Here is a 22,771-nt window from a genome sequence, read left to right on the forward strand (position 1 = left end):
CATCGCATCATCAAGTTTCTCAAGGTTCAGCGGTCACATCATTCCGAGAATGAAGCAACATGGGAGCGCGAAGATCGCCTTCGGCTTGAATACCCCGAACTCTTCCCGACTACGCCTAAATCTTGGGACGAGATTCTTATTTAGTGGGGGTGAGTTGTCACAGCCCTAGCTTTCATTTGTTTGCCAAGCATTCCTGCATGCATTATAAAAACTTTGATGTTTAAATAGGAAGTGATCAAAGCCCCAAATGTTTTGATCAATTGACAAGAAGGCAATAAAATTTAATACCTTAAATGGAACCGGAAAAATGTTCCAAAAACTTGGCAAAATAGTGACATAAGGTAAAATTGTCAAACCAAAATTCTAGGTCACAGGAACTTTTAAAAAAGGATTTTTGAGTTGACTAAATAGCTATTTGGAATGGAATTATTTTGAATCCTTCTATTTTTAAAGTTTCAAAAATGTTGAAACTTTTATGTGGCATTGGACATTATTGTCTTTGTCACCTAATAACATTTTTGGGTTTTATATTTTGTCAAACTATTTATTTTAAATCCTAAAAGTAAATGCCAGAAAGAAATAAAAGAGAAATGAAAAAAAAACTAAAAAACTAACCTGTCGCCACCCTCCTGGCCCAGCCCACCACAGGGGGGGTCTCCTTGTCGTCTTCCTCCTCGTGCCAGAAGGCAGAGGAGAAGGAAGGCACGGCGCCGTCGCCACCTCCTGCTCGCGTGGAGTTCCCTCCTGCCTCCACCGCACCAGCGCACGAGCCCGCTCCTTCCCTTATCCTCTCCACCCCCTGCTCTCTGTCTCTCCTCTCTTTTCTGTCTCGAGTTCTACTCGCCGCCATTGCCGGCCGCCCGAGCTCGTCGCTAGCTCCACCCCGGCCACCCCTCGCCTCCCTGAAGAGCTCCACTCCTCCGCCTCGACAAGCTGCATCCCTCCATCATCTCCTTTGAGCACCCGAGCCCCCGTAGCGTCACCATCGTCGCCGTTCTTCCTCCGGCCAGTGGATCTTGCCGCCGTCGAATCGCCAGCCAGTGAGCCCCTCCAACCTCGCCGACGCCAGAAATGGAGCCCCCGTGAGCCGCTGATTTTTTCCCCTCTCCTCCCATGCTCTGCCGTGCCCCTTAGGTCATTTCCCCACCGTGGCCGAACTCCGGCGACCGCCCCGCTCGTCACCGGCACCTCTCCCGGCACCCTAGCCCCAGCCGATGCTCCCGTTAGATCGGGCGCATCGCCAGCATCCCGCAGCCGTCACCCACGCTCGTTTTGGACCTCGGTAGCGCAAGATAGCACAACTCCGGCGAGCCCTCCACCGCGGCTCAGTCGCCGGCGACCTCTCTCCGGTAGCCGTCGACGTGGCCAACCCTTAGCGCTAACTAATCCTTCCCCAGTCGCTGACAGAGGGCCCCACGCCTGGTCAAACCTCAACTAGGGGCTGGTCAGCGTGGGGTTAGCCTCTGGGTCACTAACCAGTGGACCCCACTGGTCAGGTTGACCTGGACCCGGCTGGTTGACCTGCTGACGCAGGGATGACATCAGCCTGACGCAGTAATAGTTTCTGATTTAATTTAATTCCAGAAAATTGCTGAAACTTGTAAAAATCATAGAAATTAAAATATAACTCTGATGGAAATAATTTATAGATGAAAAAGTATCAGAAAAATGCAAGGAATCCATTGGTGGCGTTTATACACATGTTTGTACATATTAATCTTGCTGAATATGACAAATTCACAATAGGCTTATAAATGATATAATTGGATTTTGAAAATGACTTATATAGATCAAATAAACTTCTTTCAACCTATGATCACTTGCATTAGATGAAATCAGCATCATGATAACTTGCCATGCTCATGCATCATTGTGAAGCATTTGCCGTGATTAATTTATTTCGTTTGATCTGTCAATAGACCTTGCGAGATGTAGTTATCACCGGCATCGAAGAATAGCTGAGTTCTTCTGATCAACAGGCAAGCAAAACCCCTTTGAACATTCCGACAAAATCCTATTCTCTCGCTCCTGCTCTCATTTCTATGCATTAGGACAAAATGATTCAATTCATAGTTGTATTACGATAGCTGCACCTATTCCTTTGCATGACCTGATTTTGATCACAGTAAATAGCTAAACCAATGCAACCTAGCATACCTGGTAGATGCTTGAGCCATATGTGCTTTACCCTGTTACGCTTGCTATGCTTAGGTTGAGTTTGGTCCGAGCATCGGAATGATGTAATGGAATGATCATGCCCTATTGATGAGAGTTAAAGATGTGAAACTGTTCTGGTAAAGGTAGCGATGAGAGGCCATGTAGGAGTACATGGTGGGTTGTCTCATTACCGCCGCATTTAGGACCCGAGATCTTGTGTTGGTGTTCCAAGACTAGCTACTACCGCACATTCGGTTCCGATAACTTGACCCCTCTCGGCCTATTAACTACTCTGTTCTCAGTCCAGAAGTCGCATTAGTTCGAAACGTTCATAGGTTGTGGCACGGCCTGCTAAGTGGATGAACGGCCCAGTCGGGACCGGCTTGGGGCCCTGCTCACAACGTTTGAGGCCATGTTGGAAACCTCGGCCGGACTTCCATTATGGGTTCCAACTCAGATAGGCGACTGTCTTGGGCGTGAGTCTTAGTAGGTTAACGTTTGTGGCCAACTCCCTCACTGGGCTTCCGCTTGAAGGTTGCCGAGGTGCTGGTTTTTTATGTGCACTTGGCGATAAGTGGCGGAAGCATGTGTGACGAAGTACACCCCTGCAGGGTAACTATCTATTCGAATAGCCGCGTCCTCGGTTATGGACTGCTTGGATACTTACATGGTTCATAGATAACTTTAATGGTTACTCTAAAATGGTCTAGATAAGTGTGAGTGCTATGGATGGCTTTCTCGTAGGATGACGAGAGAGGATTCATGGTGGTGTATTGATGTGGTGGTTATGTGGACTCGTGTGCGCTCTCTCGTAAGGAGACGAGAGAGATAATAAAACTTTGTTGTAGAATAGGTCAGCCAAAGGTCAAAGCTGGCTTCTCTGCAATAAACCCCACAAATTCCGTTCATTGATACTTGATGCATATTAGTTAGCACTAATGTAAGACTTGCTGAGTACCTTCGTACTCACTGTTGCTTATTCACATTTTTGCAGAATAGACGCCGCTCTCTCTACGTTATCTCTTGACGTTAACATCGACGGTTTAGTTTGGGAACCCAGACAGTGATCTGGCTCCTATGGTAGGGTCGTTGTAGCTTTTAGGCTCTTCCAGCCGCTTTTAGTAGATGTCTGTACCCAGACATGTAACTTCCGCTTGATGCTTGTATGCTCCGAATGTTGGGTCATGTGACCCTTTGGTTTGTAACATTAAACTATGTTGGCTCTTCGGAGTCTATTAAATAAATGATTCGTTGTAGAGTTATGTTGTGATGCCATGTTGTATCTACACATATCGTGCATATTGTGTGTATGTTTGCAATGCATTGGTATGTGTGGGATTCGACACCTAGTTGTGTGCCTTGAGTAGTACTCCATACCGGGAAATGCCTCTTTGTGCTTCCACCGAGCCTTGGTAGCTTGCTACTGCTCCGGACACATTGATTGACCGGCATGTATCCTTCTTGGTTGCTGTGTCTGTCCCCACGGGGAAATGTCACGCGGTGTAATGGAGTCCCTGTAGCTTGCTACGACTCGTCTACACTCGCTGATGACCGACACCTGCCTTGCTGGGTTATGTATGCCTGTCCCTGTACGGATGTGCCACTTGGGTTCATAACTAGCCATGTCGACCCAGGTTCTTTGACATATGATTGCTCGCAACATAGTCATATACGTGAGCCAAAAGACGCAAACGGTCCCGGCAAAGGTAAGGTGGCAACCGGGGTGATTACCATGCGTGAGGCCACAAAGTGATATGATGTGTACATGCTGGAGTTGTATGGCTTAGGATCGGGGTCCCGACAGAAACCCTAAGTCTGGTGGGCCTAAGTCCTACCAGGGGTGCGCCACCCCCCTCTCCCATATAGGGCTGTCGCCCCCCTTTAGGGTGGGAAACCCTAAAGGGGGCGCCACCCTCCCTTCCCCCTATATATAGCGGGTTTTATTGGCCTTTGAGAATACAGTTTTCCATCTCTCTCGGCGCAGCACTGTCTCTCTTCTTCCTCCTCTCCCACGGTGCTTGGCGAAGCCCTGCCGGGAGACCTCGTCTCTCCATCGACAACACGCCGTCGTGCTGCCGGAGATCTTCCCCAACCTCTCCCTCGTCCTGGTTGAATCAAGGTGTGGGAGACATCACCGGGCTCCACGTGTGTTGAACGTGGAGGTGCCGTGATTCGGCACTAGATCGGAATCACACCGCGATCTGAATCGCCGCGAGTACGACTCCATCAACCGCGTTCTAGCAACTCTTCCGCTTAGCGATCTTCAAAGGTATGAATATGCACTCTCCCCTCTCTCGTTGCTGGTCTCTCGATAGGAAGATCTGAATATGGCGTAGGAAAATTTTGAATTTATGCTACGTTACCTAGCAGTGGCATCCGAGCCAGGTTTTCTATGCGTAGATTCCATGCACGAGTAGAACACAAAAGGTTGTGGGCACTTTTTTTTCAATTGCTTGCCGCTACTAGTCTTATTCTTTTCCGGCAGTATTGTGGGATGAAGCGGCCCGGACCGACCTTACACGTACGCTTACATGGGACAGGTTCCACTGGCCAACATGCACAACGTGCATAAAGGTGGCTAGCGGGTGTTTGTCTGTCCCACTATAGTCGGATTGGATTTGATGAAAAGTGTCCTTATGAAGGGTAAATAGCTTTGGTATATCATCGTTGTGGCTGTCACATAGGTAAGAAGGCGTTCTTTCTAGAAACCCAAATCATCCACGTGAAACTTGCAACAACAATTAGAGGACGTCTAACTTGTTTTTGCAGGGTTTGACATGTGATGTTATATGGCCAAAGTTGTGATGTTACATGTTTGATGTATGAGATGATCAAGTTATTGTAATAGGAATCACGACTTGCATGTCGTTGAGTATGACAATCGGCAGGAGCCATAGGAGTTGTCTTAACTTATTGTATGAGATGCAACGCCATGTGTTTACTACTTTTACTTCATTACTAACGGTTAGCTATAGTAGTAGTAGTAGTTGGCGTGACGACTTCACGGAGACACGATGATGGAGATCTTGGTGTCACGCTGGTGACAATGATGATCATGCGATGCCCGAAGATGGAGATCGAAAGAGCAAAGATGATAATGGTCATATCATGTCACTATATGATTGCATGTGATGTTTATCATGTTTTTCATCTTATTGCTTAGAACGATGGTAGCATAATAAGATGATCCCTCATAAAATTTCAAGAACGTATTCCCCTAAGTGTGCACCATTGCGAAGGATCGTTGTCCCGGAGCACCACGTGATGATCGGGTGTGATAGATTCTAACGTTCGCATACAACGGGTGTAAGCCAGATTTACACACGCGAAACACTTAGGTTGACTCGACGATCTTAACATGTACAGACATGACCTCGAATACAAGAGACCAAAAGATCGAACAAGAATCTTATGGTTGAATACGATCAGCCTGAAGTTGCTCACGATGACGACTAGTCCGTCTCACGTGATGATCGGACACGGGTTAGTCGACATGGATCATGTATCACTTAGATGACTAGAGGGATATCGATTTAAGTGGGAGTTCGTCAGATGAACTTAATTATCATGAACATAGTCAAATAGGTCTTTGCAAATTAAGTAACTTGAGCTATAGCTCTATGATATTTGATACGTTCCTAGAGAAAATATGGTTGAAAGATAGAAGTAGCAATTGTGTGGACTCGGTCCGTTAGCTGAGGATTGTCCTCATTGCTAAACAGAAGGCTTATGTCCTTAATGCACCGCTCGGTGTGCTAAACCCCAAGCGTGATCTATGGATGTTGCGAACATCCGACATACACCTTTTTGATAACTACATGATAGTTCAGTGCATATTGCTTGAATGACTTAGAATTAAGGCATTAAAGACGTTTCGAACGTCGCGGGACATACGTGATGATCCAAGAGATGAAATTCGGATTTCATGCTCGTGCCCTTGTTGAGAGGTATGAGACGTCCGACAAGATTCTTTGTCTGCAAAGTAAAGGAGAAGAGCTCAATCGTTGCGCACGTGCTCAGATTGTCTAAGTACTACAATCGCTTGAATCGAGTGGGAGTTGATCTTCCACATGAGAGAGTGATAGTTCTCAAAGTCACTGACACCAAGCTACTAGAGCTTCGTGATGAACTATAACATATCAAGGATGGCTACGATGATCCTTGAGCGATTAGCGATGTTTGACACCGCGAAAGTAGAAATCAAAAAGGGAGCATCAATTGTTGATGGTTTGTGAAACCGCTAGTTTCAAGAAGGGAAAGGGCATGAAGGGATACTTCATTGAATGGAAAACCAGTTACTGCTCTAGTGAAGAGACCCAAGGTTGAACCCAAACCCGAGACTAAGTACTTCTGTAATAAGGGGAACAGTCATAGAAGAGGAACTACCCTAGACACTTGGTGGATGAGAAGGCTGGCAAAGTCGACAAAAGTATATTGGGTATACATGATATTGATGTGTACTTTGCTAGTACTCCTAGTAGCACCAGGGTATAAGATACCGGTTCGGTTGCTAAGTGTTAGTAACTCAAAATAAAAGCTACGGAATAAACAGAGGCTACTTAAAGGCGAGGTGACGATATGTGTGTTTCCAAGGTTGATATGATCACATATCGCACGCTCCCTCTACCTTCGAGATTAGTGTTAAACCTAAATAATTGTTATTTGGTGTTTGCGTTGAGCATGGACATGATTGGATTATGTTAATGGAAAAAACGACCATTCATCTAAAGAGAATAATGGTTATTCTATTTACTTGAATGATACCTTAAATGGTCTTGCACCTAGAATGAATGGTTTATTGAATCTCGATCGTAGTGATACACATGTTCATAATATTGTTGCCAAAAGATACAAGTAGTAATGATAGTACCACTTACTTGTGGCACTGCTGCTTGAGTCATATTGGTATAAAATGCACGAAGAAGCTCCACGCTGATGGATCTTTGTACTCACTCATTTTGAAACGTTTGAGACATGCAAACCATGACTGTTGGTATAAACGCATGAAGAAACTCCATACAAATGGATCGTTTGACTCACTTGATTTTTGAATCACTTGAGCCATGCAAATCATACCACATGGGCCAGATGACTGAAGACCTCTTTTTCTAGTGAGATGGAACAAGAATGTAACTTGTTGGAAGTAATACATTTTGATGTGTGCAGTCCGATGAGTACTTAGGCATGCAGTGGATATCATTATGTTCATACTTCACAAATGATTTGAGTAGATACTAGTGTATTTACTTGATGAAACACATGTCTGAATTATTGAAAAAGGTTCAAGTAATTTCAGAGTGAAGTTGAAGATCATCGTGACAAGAGGATAATATGTCTACGATGTGATCATGGAGATAATCATATATATTTGAGTTACGAGTTTGGTAAACGTTTAAGACAAGGTGGAAAAAATTTCACGTGAAAAATGTTTCACAACTCATGCCACCTGGAACACCATAGTCTGATGGTGTGTCTGTATGTCATAATCGTGCAGTATTAGACATAGTGCATAATATGATATTTCTTATCAAATTACCACTATCGTTTATGGGTTAGGAATTAGAGACAACCGCATTCACTTTAAATAGGGCACCACGTAGTTCCGTTGAGATGACACCGCATGAACTATGGTTTAGAGAAACCTAAGTTGTCATTTCTTAAAAGTTTGGGGCTGCGATGCTTATGTGAAAGAGTTTTCAGCAGGATAAGCTCGAACCCAAAGCGGATAAATGCATCTTCATAGGACACCCAAAACAGTTGGGTATACCTCCTATCTCAGATCCGGAAGCAAATGTGTTTGTTTCAAGAAACGGGTCCTTTCTCGAGGAAAAGTATCTCTCGAAAGAATTGAGTGGGTGTTTTGATAGAAACTTGATGAGGCTATGTGAACCATCACTTCAACCAGTGTGTGTGTAGCAGGGCGTAGGAAGTTGTTCCTGTGGCGCCTACACCAATTGAAGTGGAAGCTAATGATAGTGATCATGAGACTTCAGATCAAGTTACTAGAAACCTCGTAGGTCCACAAGGTCACGTACTGCTGCTACAGAGTGGTACAGTAACCCTGTCTTGAAAGTCGCGTTGTTGGACAACAATGAACCAACGAGCTATGGAGAAGCGATGGTGGTCCCGGATTCTGACAAATGGCTGGAGGCCATGAAATCCGAGGGAGGATCCATGTATGAAAACAAAGTATAGACTTTGGAAGAACCACTTGATGGTCATAAGACTATTAACTGTGAATGGATCTTTAAAAGGAAGACAGACGATGATGGTGAAAAGTCAACATTAAGAAAGCTCGACTTGTCGCAAAGGTGTTTTCGACAAAGTTCAAGGAGTTGACTGTGATGAGACTTTCTCACTCGTAGCGATGTTGAGAGTCTGTTGAAATTATGTTAACAATTGGTGCATCATTTATGAAATATTGCAGATAGGATGTCAAAATATTGTTCCTCGACGGTTTCCTTGAGGAAATGTTGTATGTGATACAGCCAGAAGATTTTGTCGATCCTAAAGGGTGCTAACAAGTATGCAAAGCTCGAGTGATCCTTCTATGGACTGGAGAAAGCATTTCGGAGTTGGAATATATACTTTGATGAGATGATCAAAGTTTTTGGTTCCATACAAAGTTTGTGAGAAACTTGTATTTCCAAAAGGTGAGTGGGAGCAGTATAGAATTTCTGACGAATATATGTGGTTGACATACTGTTGATCGGAAATAATGTAGAATTTCTGTAAAGCGTAAAGGGTTGTTTGAAAAGAGTTTTTCAAATAAAACCTAGATGTAGCTACTTGAGAGTTGAGCATCAAGATCTATAAAGATAGATCAAAGTGCTTAATGGAACTTTCAACGAAATGCATGCCTTGACAAGTTTTTGAAGGAGTTCAAAATAGATCAGCAAAGAAGGAGTTCTTGCTATGTTGTAAGGTGTAAATTTGAGTACGACATAAAACCCGACCACGACAGAAGAAAGAGAAAGGACGAATGTCGTCCTCTATGCATCAGCCGTAGGCTGTATAAGTATGCTATGTTGTGTACCGCACCTAAAGCGTGCCTTGCCATGAGTCAGTCATGGGGTACAAGAGTGATCCAGGAATGGATCACTGGACAGCGGTCGAAGTTATCCTTAGTAACTAATGAACTAAGAAATTTTTATCAATTATGGAGGTGATTAAAGAGTTCGTTGTAAAGGAGTTACGTCGATGCAAGCTTTGTCACTAATCTGGAGGACTATGAGTAGTAAACCGGATTCGTATAGTGGAGCAATCGTTTGGAATGGTTCCAGATGGGGCGTAGTAGCATCTATAGGATGAGTAGAAATTTGTAAAGCACACACGGATCTGAAAGGTTCAGACCCATTGACTAATAAACCTCTCTCACAAGCAAGACATGATCGAACCCCAGAACTGCATGGGTGTTGGATTCATTGCAATCACATAGTGATGTGAACTAGATTATTGACTCTAGTGCAAGTGGGAGACTGTTGGAAATATGCCCTAGAGGCAATAATAAAATGGTTATTATCATATTTCCTTGTTCATGATAATCTTCTGTTGTTCATGCTATAAATAGATCACAAAGTTTCCCTAGCAAATAAATGTGTGAATAAATAGATCACAAAGTTTCCCTAGCAAGCCTCTAGTTGGCTAGTTCGTTGATCAATAGATGATCATGGTTTCCTGATCATGGACATTATATGTCATTGATAACGGGATCACATCATTGGAAGAATGATGTGATGGACAAGACCCAATCCTAAGCATAGCACTAGATCGTGTTGTTCGTATGCTAAAGCTTTTCTAATGTAAAGACTTTTCCTTCGACCGTGAGATTGTACAACTCCAGGATAACGTAGGTGTGCTTTGGGTGTATCAAACATCACAACGTAACTGGGTGACTATAAAGGTGCACTACGGGTATCTCCGAAAGTGTCCGTTGGGTTGGTACGAATCGAGATCGGGATTTGTCACTCTGTGTGACGGAGAGGTATCTCTGGGCCCACTCGATAGAACATCATCATGAGCTCAATGTGACTAAGGAGTTAGTCATAGGATGACGTGCTACGGAACGAGTAAAGAGACTTACCGGTAACGAGATTGAACAAGGTATGGGTATACCGACGATCGAATCTCGGGCAAGTTCTATACCGACAGACAAAGGGAATTGTATACAGGATTGATTGAATCCTTGACATCGTGGTTCATCCGATGAGATCATCATGGAACATGTGGGAGCCACCATGGGTATCCAGATCCCGCTGATGGTTATTGGCTAGAGAGTGTCTCGGTCATGTCTGCATGCCTCCCGAACCCGTAGGGTCTACACACTTAAAGTTCGATGACGCTAGGCTTATAGGAAATTGCTATACGATGTTACCGAAGGTTGTTCAGAGTCCCGGATGAGATCCCGGACGTCATGAGGAGCTTCGGAATGGTCCGGAGGTAAAGATTGATATATAGGATGGATGGGTTTGGACGCCGAAAATGTTTTGGGCACCACAGGCAAAGTGCCGGGACCACCGGAAGGGTTACGGAGGCCCACCGGGAGGGGCCACCAGCCCCAGGAGGCTACATGGGCCAAGTGTGAGAGGGAACCAGCCCCTGGGTGGGCTGGTGCGCCTCCCACACACAGCCCAAGGCGCCTAGAGAAGGAAAAGGGGGAAAGCCTAAGTATGGTGGGCCTAAGGCCCACCAGGGGTGTGCCACCCCCTCTCCCCCTCCTGGCCGCCAACCCCTGTCCCATCTAGGGCTACCGCCCCCTGATGACCCACAAGTATAGGGGATCAATCGTAGTCCTTTCGATAAGTAAGAGTGTCGAACCCAACAAGGAGCAGAAGGATCTGACAAGTGGTTTTCAGCAAGGTAAAATCTGCAGGCACTGAAATTGTCGGTAGGAAATGATTGTGTAGTGAGATGATTCGTAGCAAGCAACAAGTAACAAAAGTAGCAACGGTGCAGCAAAGTGGCCCAATCCCTTTTGTAGCAAGGGACAAGCCTGGACGAAGTCTTATAGGAGGAAAAACGCTCCCGAGGACAAACGGGAATTTCTGTCATGCTAGTTTCATCATGTTCATATGATTCGCGTTAGTTACTTTGATAGTTTGATATGTGGGTGGACCGGCGCTTGTGTACTGCCCTTACTTGGACAAGCATCCCACTTATGATTAACCCCTCTCGCAAGCATCCGCAACTACGAAAGAAGAATTGAGACAAAGTCTAACCATAGCATTAAACTAGCGGATCCAAATCAGCCACTTACAAAGCAACACATAAACTAGGGTTTAAGCTTCTGTCACTCTAGCAACCCATCATCTACTTACTACTCCCCAATGCCTTCCTCTAGGCCCAAATAATGGTGAAGTGTTATGTAGTCGACGTTCACATAACACCACTAGAGGAAAAACAACATACAACATATCAAATTACCGAACGAATACCAAATTTACATGACTACTATTAGCATGACTTATCCCATGTCCTCAGGAACAAAAGTAACTACTCACAAAGCATAATCATATTCATGACCAGAGAGGTAATGAGTAGCATCAAGGATCTAAACATAAACTCTTACACCAAGTAATCCAACTAGCATCAACTACAAAGAGTAATTAACACTACTAGCAACATTACAAGTACCAATCGAAGTCGCGAGACAGAGATTTGGTACAAGTGATGAACTAGGGTTTGGAGATGAGATGGTGCTGATGAAGATGTTCATGGTGACGAGTGCCCTCCGATGAGAGGCGTGTTGGTGATGACGATGGCGACGATTTCCCCCTCCGGGAGGGAAGTTTCCCCGGCACGATCGTCCTGCCGGAGCTCTAGATTGGTTCTGCTCAAGTTCCGCCTCGTGGCGGCGACGAAACCACGAAAAAGCTCCTCCCTGAATTTTTTCTGGATGAAACCCTCCATATAGCAAAAGAGGGGGGTCAGTGGGCCAGTGGGCTGCCCACAAGCCCCCATGGAGCCACCTGGGGGGGTGGCCGCGCCGTGCAGGCTTGTGGGCACCCCCTGGTGCCCCTGTGGCACTTCTTCGCCCCAGTATTTTTGATAAATCGGGAAAAAATTCTCATTGATTTTTACGGCGTTTGGAGTTGCGCAGAATAGGTATCTCAACTTTGCTCCACTTTCAAGCCAGAATTCCAGTTGCCGGTATTCTCCCTCTTCATGTAAACCTTGCAAAATAAGAGAGAAAAGGCATAAGAATAGTACCGTGAAGTGAAATAACAGCCAAAGAAGCGATAAATATCAACATGAAAACATGATGCAAAATGGACGTATCAACTCCCCCAAGCTTAGACCTCGCTTGTCCTCAATCGAAAGCCGAGCTCAATAAATATGTCCACATGTTTAGGGAGAGAGGTGTCGACAAAACAAGATACGAACATGCATGCATCATGATCAAGATCAGAACAACAATACCAACATATAATCTCTCATGGTAAAGTGATAATTCCTTCACAAAGTAAAGCATGGACCAAGAACCTTACCGAGAAGTAACAACCGATAGCCCTTAGTCATTGAAGCAACTGCAATTTATCACAACATCAGAAAGAGTCAAATAAGAGCTTGTAAAGCAAATCCACATACTCAATCATTCTTTCGTTCTCTACAATTGCTACAACTCACGTGGTACTCATGAGATCAAAGTTTCAGCTGGACACAGAGAAAGATAGGGGCTTATAGTTTTGCCTCCCAACTGCTTACCTCAAGGGTAATGTCAACAATAATAATTCATGAATAATTGTCTCCAAGTTGACATATTAATATAGATCGTTCCCAAGCATATGACATTAGCCAAGATAAAGGAGAAGTTGGGAATTGGTGAAGATCACCATGACTCTTTCAAGGGCAAAAAGTAAAGGTACAAGATAGGCCCTTTGCAGAGGGAAGCAGAGGTTGTCATGCGCTTTTGACGTTTGGATGCGTGTACTCTTAGTGCGGAGGAACGTCACTTTATATTGCCTCGTGTGATAAAGAACTTTATTATGCAGTCTGTCGCTTTTATGTCTTCCTCATCACAGGTTCGTATAAAGCTTATTTTCCACACACTAATAGATCATACATATTAGAGAGCAATTTTTATTGCTTGCACCGATGACAACTTACTTGAGGGATCTTATTCAATCCATAGGTAGGTATGGTGGACACTCATGGCAAAGCTGGTTTGAAAGTTTATGGATGCACAAGTAGTATCTCTACTTGGTGCGGGAGGTTTTGGCTAATATGAGGTGGAAGCAATCGTCACATGCTAAGGGATCTCTAATCATGTAGCATTGCTCGAGGCCAAGAAAACACAATTCATTATGTTGTCTTCCTTGTCCAACATCTACTTCTCGGCTCCAATAGTTTAGTGAGTGTTCACAATCATAGGTGGTGCCAGAGATGATATATTTGTATGTGAACCTCTCCTTCTTTATCACTTCCTATTAATTGCAACCATGACCAAGGTCTACGTTTGCCTACCCACAACAAGTTACAATCCTCATCCTTTTTATATGTGAAGCCATCACTTCCCATAAGATCATTACATGATCTTTCATACTTTTGTTTATTCTCACTCTTTTGATCATGGCAAGAGGCAAAGCCCTTCAACTAAGACACTCTTTATTATATGGCTCACGAGCAAGAATACATCGGGGGTGACACAAAGCAAAACTCAAGACTAAAACACAAATACTTTTAAACTAGTAGAGAAAGAGAAAATCGAAAAGGAAAACTAAAACAAAGGTAAAGGCAAAATATGTGATGGTGATACGATACCGGGGCAACTCCCCCAAGCTTGGCACAAGCCAAGGGGATTGCCCATACCAATGGTCAGTTGTCTTCCTTTGGCGGTGGTGGAGGAGTTGTTGAAGAGGTCTTGAGTTTGTTTAATTTCCACTTGAGCATAAAATTGTGCTCCCTCAGATCATCATTTTCCTCTTCAAGCTTCAACACCCTTTTGCATAATTCCTGCTTGCTCTTCTGCAAGAAACGAGAAGGGATAAACAAGGTCTTAGACTTCTTCCTTGGGTCAGGGAAGCTCGACTTCTTGAACTCTGCATGAGTGTGTCCAGGTTGAGGTAGAGGAGCCTCCTCTTCATCGGAACTTGTTTGTTCCTTCCCCTTCGGATCATAATCTTCTTCCTCATCAGTGGTCTAGCCATAAGGATCCAATTACCCATAGACCTTGGGGTTAGCAAGGTAATCAGCCACATAGCTCTCCCCCTCTTAATCTTGAGAAGACATCTTGAGCTAGATTTGCAGCAGAAAACAGACTCGAAACGAAAAACAGAAGAGATCTGCGTGATGCAGGAGTCAGACCAAACGGAAGTATATATAATGATTTTTTCCAGACCAGAAGGAGTACCCTGCACGAAAACGGAGTCCGTGAGGCGCACGAGGTGGGCACAAGACCTCACGACGCGGCCAGCGGGTGGGCCCGCGCCATGCAGGCTTGTCGCCTCCTCGCGCACTTTCCAAACTACTTCCAATTTTTGTATCTTTTCAAATATTCCAAAACGGAAAAATTTCCTACTCGAAAAGTTTTGGACTCTGTTTTCTTACCGAATCACATATCTCTTCATTTTCGGAGTCTGAAACAGGCTGATAAATATCCCTTAGGTATTCTTCCGGAGTTATGGTATTGATGATATTGCTTTCAACATTTATGGGAGTACCTGAGATATAATGCTTGATTCTCTGCCCATTTACAACTCTCGGACAATTACCTTCCGTGTTGTTGATCTTGATAGCACCGGAACGATATACTTCCTCAACAACATTGGGACCTTCCCATTTAGAGAGAAGCTTGCCTGCAAAGAATCTTAAACGAGAGTTATATAGCAAGACATAATCACCTACATTGAACTCACGCTTTTGTATCCTCTTATCATGCCACCTCTTAACCTTCTCTTTGAACAGCTTGGCGTTCTCATATGCCTGAGTTCTCCACTCATCAAGCGAGCTAATATCAAATGACCTCTTCTCACCGGCAATTTGAAATAAAAGTTGAGCTCTTTGATTGCCCAATAAGCTTTATGCTCTAGCTCAAGAGGTAAGTGACATGCTTTCCCATACACCATTTTGTACGGAGACATGCCCATGGAATTCTTATAGGCAGTTCTATAAGCCCACAGTGCATCATTGAGCTTCTTACACCAATTCTTTCTAGACCTGTTGACAGTATTTTGCAGAATTAGTTTAATCTCTCTATTACTTAGCTCTACTTGACCACTGGATTGAGGGTGATAGGGAGACACAATTCTATGGTTGACATCGTACTGAGCAAGCGTTTTACGGAAAGCACCATGAATGAAGTGTGAGCCACCGTCGGTGATTAGATATCTAGGGACTCCAAATCTAGGGAAGATAACTTCTTTCAGCATCTTGATAGAGGTGTTGTGATTAGCACTACTAGTGGGGATAGCTTCTACCCACTTAGTGACGTAATCAACAACAACTAAGATGTGACTATACCCATTGGATTTGGGAAAAGGTCCCATATAATCAAAGCCCCAGACATCAAATGGTTCAATCACAAGTGAATAGTTCATAGGCATTTCCTGATGTTTGCTAATATTACCTATTCTTTGACATTCGTCACAAGACAAGACAAACTTACGGGCATCCTTGAAGAGAGTGGGCCAATAGAAACCTGATTGCAATACCTTGTGTGCAGTTCTATCTCCCGCATGGTGTCCTCTGTAGGCCTCGGAGTGACACTTCTGTATGATCTGTCCTTGTTCATGTTTACACAACGTCTAATAACACCATCTACTCCTTCCTTATAAAGGTGAGGATCATCCCAAAAGTAATGTCTCAAGTCAAAGAAGAATTTCTTCTTTTGCTGGTATGTGAAACTAGGTGGTATGTATTTGGCAACGATATAGTTTGCATAATCAGCATACCACGGTGCACTATGTGAAGCATTGATAACATTCAATTGATCATCGGGAAAGCTATCATCAATAGGTTGTGGGTCATCAAGAACATTCTCCAACCTAGACAAGTTATCTGCTATTGGGTTATCAGCGCCCTTTGTGTCGACAACGTGCAAATCAAATTCTTGTAGCAAGAGAACCCATCTGATAAGTCTAGGTTTAGCGTCCTTCTTCTCCATGAGGTACTTAATAGCAGCATGATCAGTGTGAATAGTGACTTTGGAATCAACTATGTAAGACCTGAACTTTTCACATGCAAACACGACTGCTAAAAATTCCTTCTCCGTAGTAGCATAGTTTCTTTGGGCACTGTTTAGAGTTTTACTAGCATAGTGAATAACATTCAACTTCTTATCAACTCTTTGCCCTAGAACAGCACCAATAGCATAATCACTAGCATCACACATGATTTCAAAAGGCAAGTTCCAAGCAGGTGGTTGAACAATAGGTGCAGTTATCAAAGCCCTATTAAGTATTTCGAAGGCTTCCTGGCAATCATTGTGAAAAACAACAGGAATATCCTTTTGCAATAGATTGGTAAGAGGCCTAGAAATCTTAGAGAAGTCTTTAATGAACCTTCTATAGAAACCAGTATGACCTAGGAAACTTCTTATACCTTTGATATGTCGGGACCCCGATCCTAAGCCATAGGAATCCAGCCTGTAACACATTGCATCCCTTTGTGGTCTCACGCACGGTTAACTCCACGGCTGCAGCCTTACCTTAGCCGGGACCGTTTGCGTCTTTTGACTCACGTATGCGATAGTGTCGCTAGCATTCCAATGTCAAAGAACCCGGATCGACATGTCTGGTCATAACCCAAAGTGGCAGTTCCGCACAAGGACAGGCATACATGACCCAACAAAGCAGGTGTCGGTCATCAACGAACGTAGACGAGTCGTAGCAAGCTACAAGGACTCCATTACGTCGCGTGACATTTCCCCAAAGGGGACAGACACAGCAGCTAAGAAGGACACATGCCGGTCAACCAATGTGTCCGGAGCAGTAGCGAACTACCAAGGCTCGTTGGATCACAAAGGGGCATTTCCTTGTAAGGAGTGCTACTAAAGTTCACGACTAGGTATTCGAACCCCATACATATCAAGTAAGACACACGTACGCATGGCATACCGATATGTATAGATACATCGATGGCATCACAACATAACCATAAACATACAAGCTTTATTTAAGAGGCTCGGAAGAGCCACACACATATTATTACACATTAAGGGTCTCACGACCCATAATATCAGTCACCCAATACAAGCCAGCGGAAGAGTTATAAACTGTCTGGGTACAGACAGAGCAACTAGAAGGCACATGGCCTGACTATACTACAGAGCCGACGTAGGGCCAGATCGTAGCTGGGACACTAGCTACTCGTCGTCGTCGATGTCTACGAAGAACCCTCCATTAGGGTCATTAGCAACCTCTGCAACATTATTAAGCAAACATGAGTACGAAGGTACTCAGCAAGACTTTAGGATGGCTAACTACTCATGCAAGGTATCAAGAAGGTATCGTGGGGTTTCAAGCGGAAAGCCAGCATTTGACTCGTGGCTAGACAACTTGCTTTTGAAATTAGTTTTGACAACTAGATTTCTCGCACACGAGTCCACTAACACCACAACAATACACCATCGTGGAATCATTCCGTCTCCATACGGAAATGTCGTCCACGACACTCACGCTTATCTTGACCATTTTAGGAGTAGCCATTGAAGTTATCTATGAACAACATATGTCTCCAAGTAGTCCATATCCGCGGACGCGGCTATTCAAATAGATCATAACCCTGCAGGGGTGTACTTCGTCACACACGCTCCCACCACTTATCACCATGTGCACGTCATGCACCTCGGCAACCTTCAAGCGGAAGCCCAGCGAGGGAGTCGGCCACGACCGTTAACCACACTAGTACCTAGGCCAGGTTTATCGCCTATCTGAGAGTAACCCGTACGGAAGTTCGGCCGAGGTTTCCGCCACGGCCTCAAACGATGTGCGCAGGGTTCCCAAGCCCACCATCCGGGTGCCACTTGGTACACCGTGCCACTGCCTACCGCATCACGGTCCACCTCTCAGGTCAGCACCATGCACGGCCTCCAGCATTACTATAAACACCAGAAACTACTTGCAACTCCTGGACCGAGTACTAGGCGATTAATAGGCCGAGCGGGGTCATATTTCAGGGCCCAGCTTGTGGTAGTACTAGTCTTGGATTACATACACGGAACTCAGTTCCTAAGGACGGTTCCAATGAAACAACCCGCCATGTACTCCTACACGGCCTTTCACCGGTACCTTTACCAAATCAAGTTCAACACACGACCTTTGCTCACCGAACACATTCCACATTTCTGTTCATCTCCTAGATGACAGACCATACACAACTCTAAGCATAGCATGCATAGCAGGATAAGGCACATCATAGCTCAAGCAACTACCAGGTATGCTAGGTTGCAAGGTTCGGCTATTTACTGTGACAAGGTTAAGTCATGCAAAGGAAGTGGGTCCAACTATCGTGGCAAAAGCAGTTGAAGCATTTGATCCTAATGCATTAAATAGGTGCAGGAGCAAGAACATAGGTGTTATCGGGATGATCAAAAGGGGTGCTTGCCTTGTTGCTCAGAGGAGGAACGATATCCGTCGGATGGATATTCGGTGGAATCCGGGGGTGCGGAGCCTACCGAAATGAATGGCAACATTCAATAACAATCATATGCAATCAAAATGATGCATGATCATGGCATGAGAATGCAAATGATAGGTTATTATAATCAAGATGTTTTAGGTTTAGCGTTGATTTGAATCACCTTCGAATAGCAATTCAAACGGGTATTCCCGGATACCGGTTTAATTGATTCGACGTGATGCTCAGATCAACCTAATGTTAACATGCATGAAATGCCATGTTATGGTACTGATTTACCCCTAGGGCAGTGTGTGATCATTGTATTTATAATGAAATTTGGATATTTTTGCAAATTCCATTTATAAAGTGATTAAAATAATTGAATTATTCTTTATTTCACAATTTAGGGTTCTGTAACTTTTTCAAACATAGTTGACAATAGCATAATCAGAATCCTTGAATTTTTCTGATACTTTGTCATATATAAATTATTTTCATTGGAGTTACAGATTAATTTCTATGATTTTTGCAATTTTTAGCAATTTCCTGAATTATTTTTATACTGGAAATTCCATTTATTGCATTAGGCTGACGTCAGCAGGTCAGCCGACCTGTGCAGGTCAAACCTGACAGGGGGGCCCCACTGGTCAGCCTCTCTGGGACGAATCCCGCGCTGACCAGCCCCTAATTGGGGTTTGACCAGGCGTGGGGCCCTCTGTCAGCGACTCAGAGGAGGGCGATTAGGCCCTAATGGCCGGCCACGTCGACGGCCACCGGAGGGTGGTCGCCGACGACCAAACCCGCGGCGGAGGGCTCGCCGGAGGCGACCTAGACGGCGCTGCTCCGCACGAAAAACGCACGCGGTTGGCAGCTAAAGCAAGCGCGCGAAGTGGCCGATCTGGCAGGACCAACTGGGGAGGCTAGGGTCGCCGGAAGAGGCGTCGGCGACGAGCCGGAGCGGCGGCCGAAGCTCGGGCGTCGTCGGGGGCTCCGAATCAGGGGGATCCACGCTTAGATCTTAGCTGCTACGGCATCTACGCGTCGTCCTGGAGCTTCTGGTGCTCACGGGAGGACGAGCTGGACATCGGAGGGCTACCGGCGACGAGCGGCAGCGGCGGTGCTCGTCGGCCTCCGGTGAAACTAGGGCTAGAGGAGGGGATCGACGGGGAAAGTTTAGGGGAAACCACCGCATGCTCACAGGGGGTGCAGAGAAGAGCTCAGACGGCTCGGGGAAGGCCTGGGGGCGACGAATCGACGGGGCATGTCCGGCGGCCGGAGGAAGAAGACGACGGCGTTGCGGGCGTTGCAGGGCTCGAGGGGACTTCGGCTTCTGCAGAGATGACCAGGGCGACGAGGCGGAGCTGATGGCGTGCTCGGGGAGGAGATCCTAGGGCCAGGGGCACGGCCAGCTCGAGCTCGAGCTCGGCTCTAATGGCGGCAGCACGGAGAAGGAGGGGATCCGGGCGGAGGAGGAGAACCGAGGCGGGGAATGGATAGGGGAGGCTCTGGGGAGCTTATCCCCGCCGTCGCCAGCGCGAACCGGCGGCCAGGCAGGCACGCAGGTGCGTGGCCGCGCCGGAGGAGGCGGCGGCCACCTCCTGCTGCCTACTGGCGCGGGGAAGGGGACGAGCGGCGAGATGGGCTGGGCGTGGCGTGGGCGTCAGGTAAGATTTTCTCTATTTTCTCCTTTTCTGTTTTTCTGTTTTGCTATTTATCGCTTTGCTATTTATTTCAGCTCCAAAACGAAAGGTAAAAACTAATTTTGACCTCCTGAAATATTTGTTATAATATCCCCACTCATTTCCAAGACTTTCAACATTTTTGGAAAATTATAGTTTCTGATTTCAATTTTTAAATTTGAAACCAGTGGCTTTTGCATTTATTTAAAAATGCTTATAGTGTCAAGAAAATAGTTTTCTCCAATGCTCATTTGCTTTCATGATTTATCAGAAAGTTTGAACATTTCTTGAGGCCATTTTGGGTTCATTGATTTTGAACTAGTTGAATTTTCCTTTAATTGAAATGGTGGCTAGGGTTTAGAGTTTTTCCTTTGCCAGTTTATTGATTTTGTTGGATCTTCTTGGATGCAAATGCAAAGAAGACATGAGCACAATGCTATCTAGCTTAAGGTTTAGGGATGTGACATGATATCTGTGGGGTATGGCATTTTCTCGATTGCATCAACCTTAGCCTTATCGACTTCAATACCTCTTTCGGAAATTTTATGTCCTAAGATGATGCCTTCATTAACCATAAAGTGGCACTTCTCCGAATTCAAGACAAGATTGGTGTCTTTACATCTCTGCAAGACTCGATCAAGGTTGTTGAGGCAATCATCAAAGGAAGACCTGTAAACGGAAAAGTCATCCATGAAAACCTCGACAATCTTTTCACAAAAGTCACAGAATATAGCCATCATACATCTTTGAAATGTGGCAGGTGCATTGCATAAGCCAAAAGGCATACGTCTATAGGCAAAGGTACCGAAAGGGCAGGTGAAAGTGGTTTTCTCCTGATCAGATTGTGCAACTAGTATTTGGGAGAAACCAGAATAACCGTCTAGAAAGCAAAATTGTGTGTGTTTGGACAGCCTTTCTAGCATTTGGTCGATAAAAGGTAAAGGGTAATGATATTTCCTAGTGGCTTTATTCAACTTCCTAAAATCAATCACCATCCTATAGCCAGCAATAATCCTTTGTGGGATCAACTCATCCTTATCATTAGGGACAACGGTAATGCCTCCCTTCTTAGGAACACAATGCACCAGACTCACCCAATCGCTATGAGCAACAGGATAGATAATACCCGCTTCCAGGAGCTTTAGTATTTCTTTTCTCACTACTTCTTTCATCTTAGGATTTAATCTCCTTTGTTGATCAGCAACTGGTTTGAAATCAGGATCAGTTTTAACCTTGTGCTGGCATAGAGTAGGACTAATGCCCTTAAGATCATCAAGAGTATATCCAATAGCAGCACGGTGCTTCCTCAGAGTTTTTAGTAACTTCTTTTCTTCATGCTCTGAGAGGCTAGCACTAATAATGACAGGATATATCTCCTTTTCATCAAGATAGGCATACTTAAGAGTATCAGGCAACTGTTTAAGCTCAAACATAGGATCACCCTTTGGTGGGGGTGGATCCGCAAGCAGTTCAACAGGCAAGTTATTCTTAAGGATAAGATATTGTTCTAAGACAACTCTATCTATCTCACCCCTTGAATCCATATGCATATCGTTCTCATGCTCATGCAAGTATTGCTCTAAGGGATCAGTAGGAGGCACGACAATAGAAGCTAAGGCAATAGTTTCATCCCTACTAGGCAACTCCTTTTCATGAGGTTGTCTACCAAACTTAGAGAAATTGAACTCATGTGACACACCTTCAAAGCCAAGAGTGACAGTTTGCTTCTCACAATCAATAGGAGCATTGGCAGTATTGAGAAAAGGTCTACAAAATATGATGGGACAGAAGCTATCTTGTGCGGTAGCAAGAACGAGGAAATTAGCAGGATACTTCGTTTTACCACACAAGACTTCAACATCCCTAACAATTCCCATAGGGCACATAATATCTCTATTGGCAAGCGGAATAGTGACATCAATAGGTTCTATCTCAACAGGTGCAATCTCATCTTTGATTTCATCTTATAGGGATTGAGGTATTGCAGTAACACTAGCACCCACGTCACATAAGCCATGATAACAATGATCTCCTATCTTAACAGAAACCACAGGCATGCCAACAACAGGCCTATGTTTGTCTCTAACGTGAGGTTTAGCAATTCTAGCAGCATCTTCACAGAAGTGAATATTATGTCCCTCAACTTCTTGAGATAGAAGATATTTGATAATAGCAATGATAGGTTCAACTCTAATTTGCTCAGGGGGTGTAGGTGTTCTAATGTAGCCTCTACGTATCACAGTTGAAGCTTTAGAATGATCCTTTATCCTAACAGGGAAAGGTGGTTTCTCAATGTAAGCACTGGGAACCACAGGATCATTATAGGCAATGACTTTCTCTTCAACTGGAGTGGGTTTAACTACATTGACTTCTAAAGG

Source organism: Hordeum vulgare, chromosome 4H (assembly GCF_904849725.1).
Source record: "Hordeum vulgare subsp. vulgare chromosome 4H, MorexV3_pseudomolecules_assembly, whole genome shotgun sequence".
In the NCBI taxonomy this organism is placed as follows: domain Eukaryota; kingdom Viridiplantae; phylum Streptophyta; class Magnoliopsida; order Poales; family Poaceae; genus Hordeum; species Hordeum vulgare.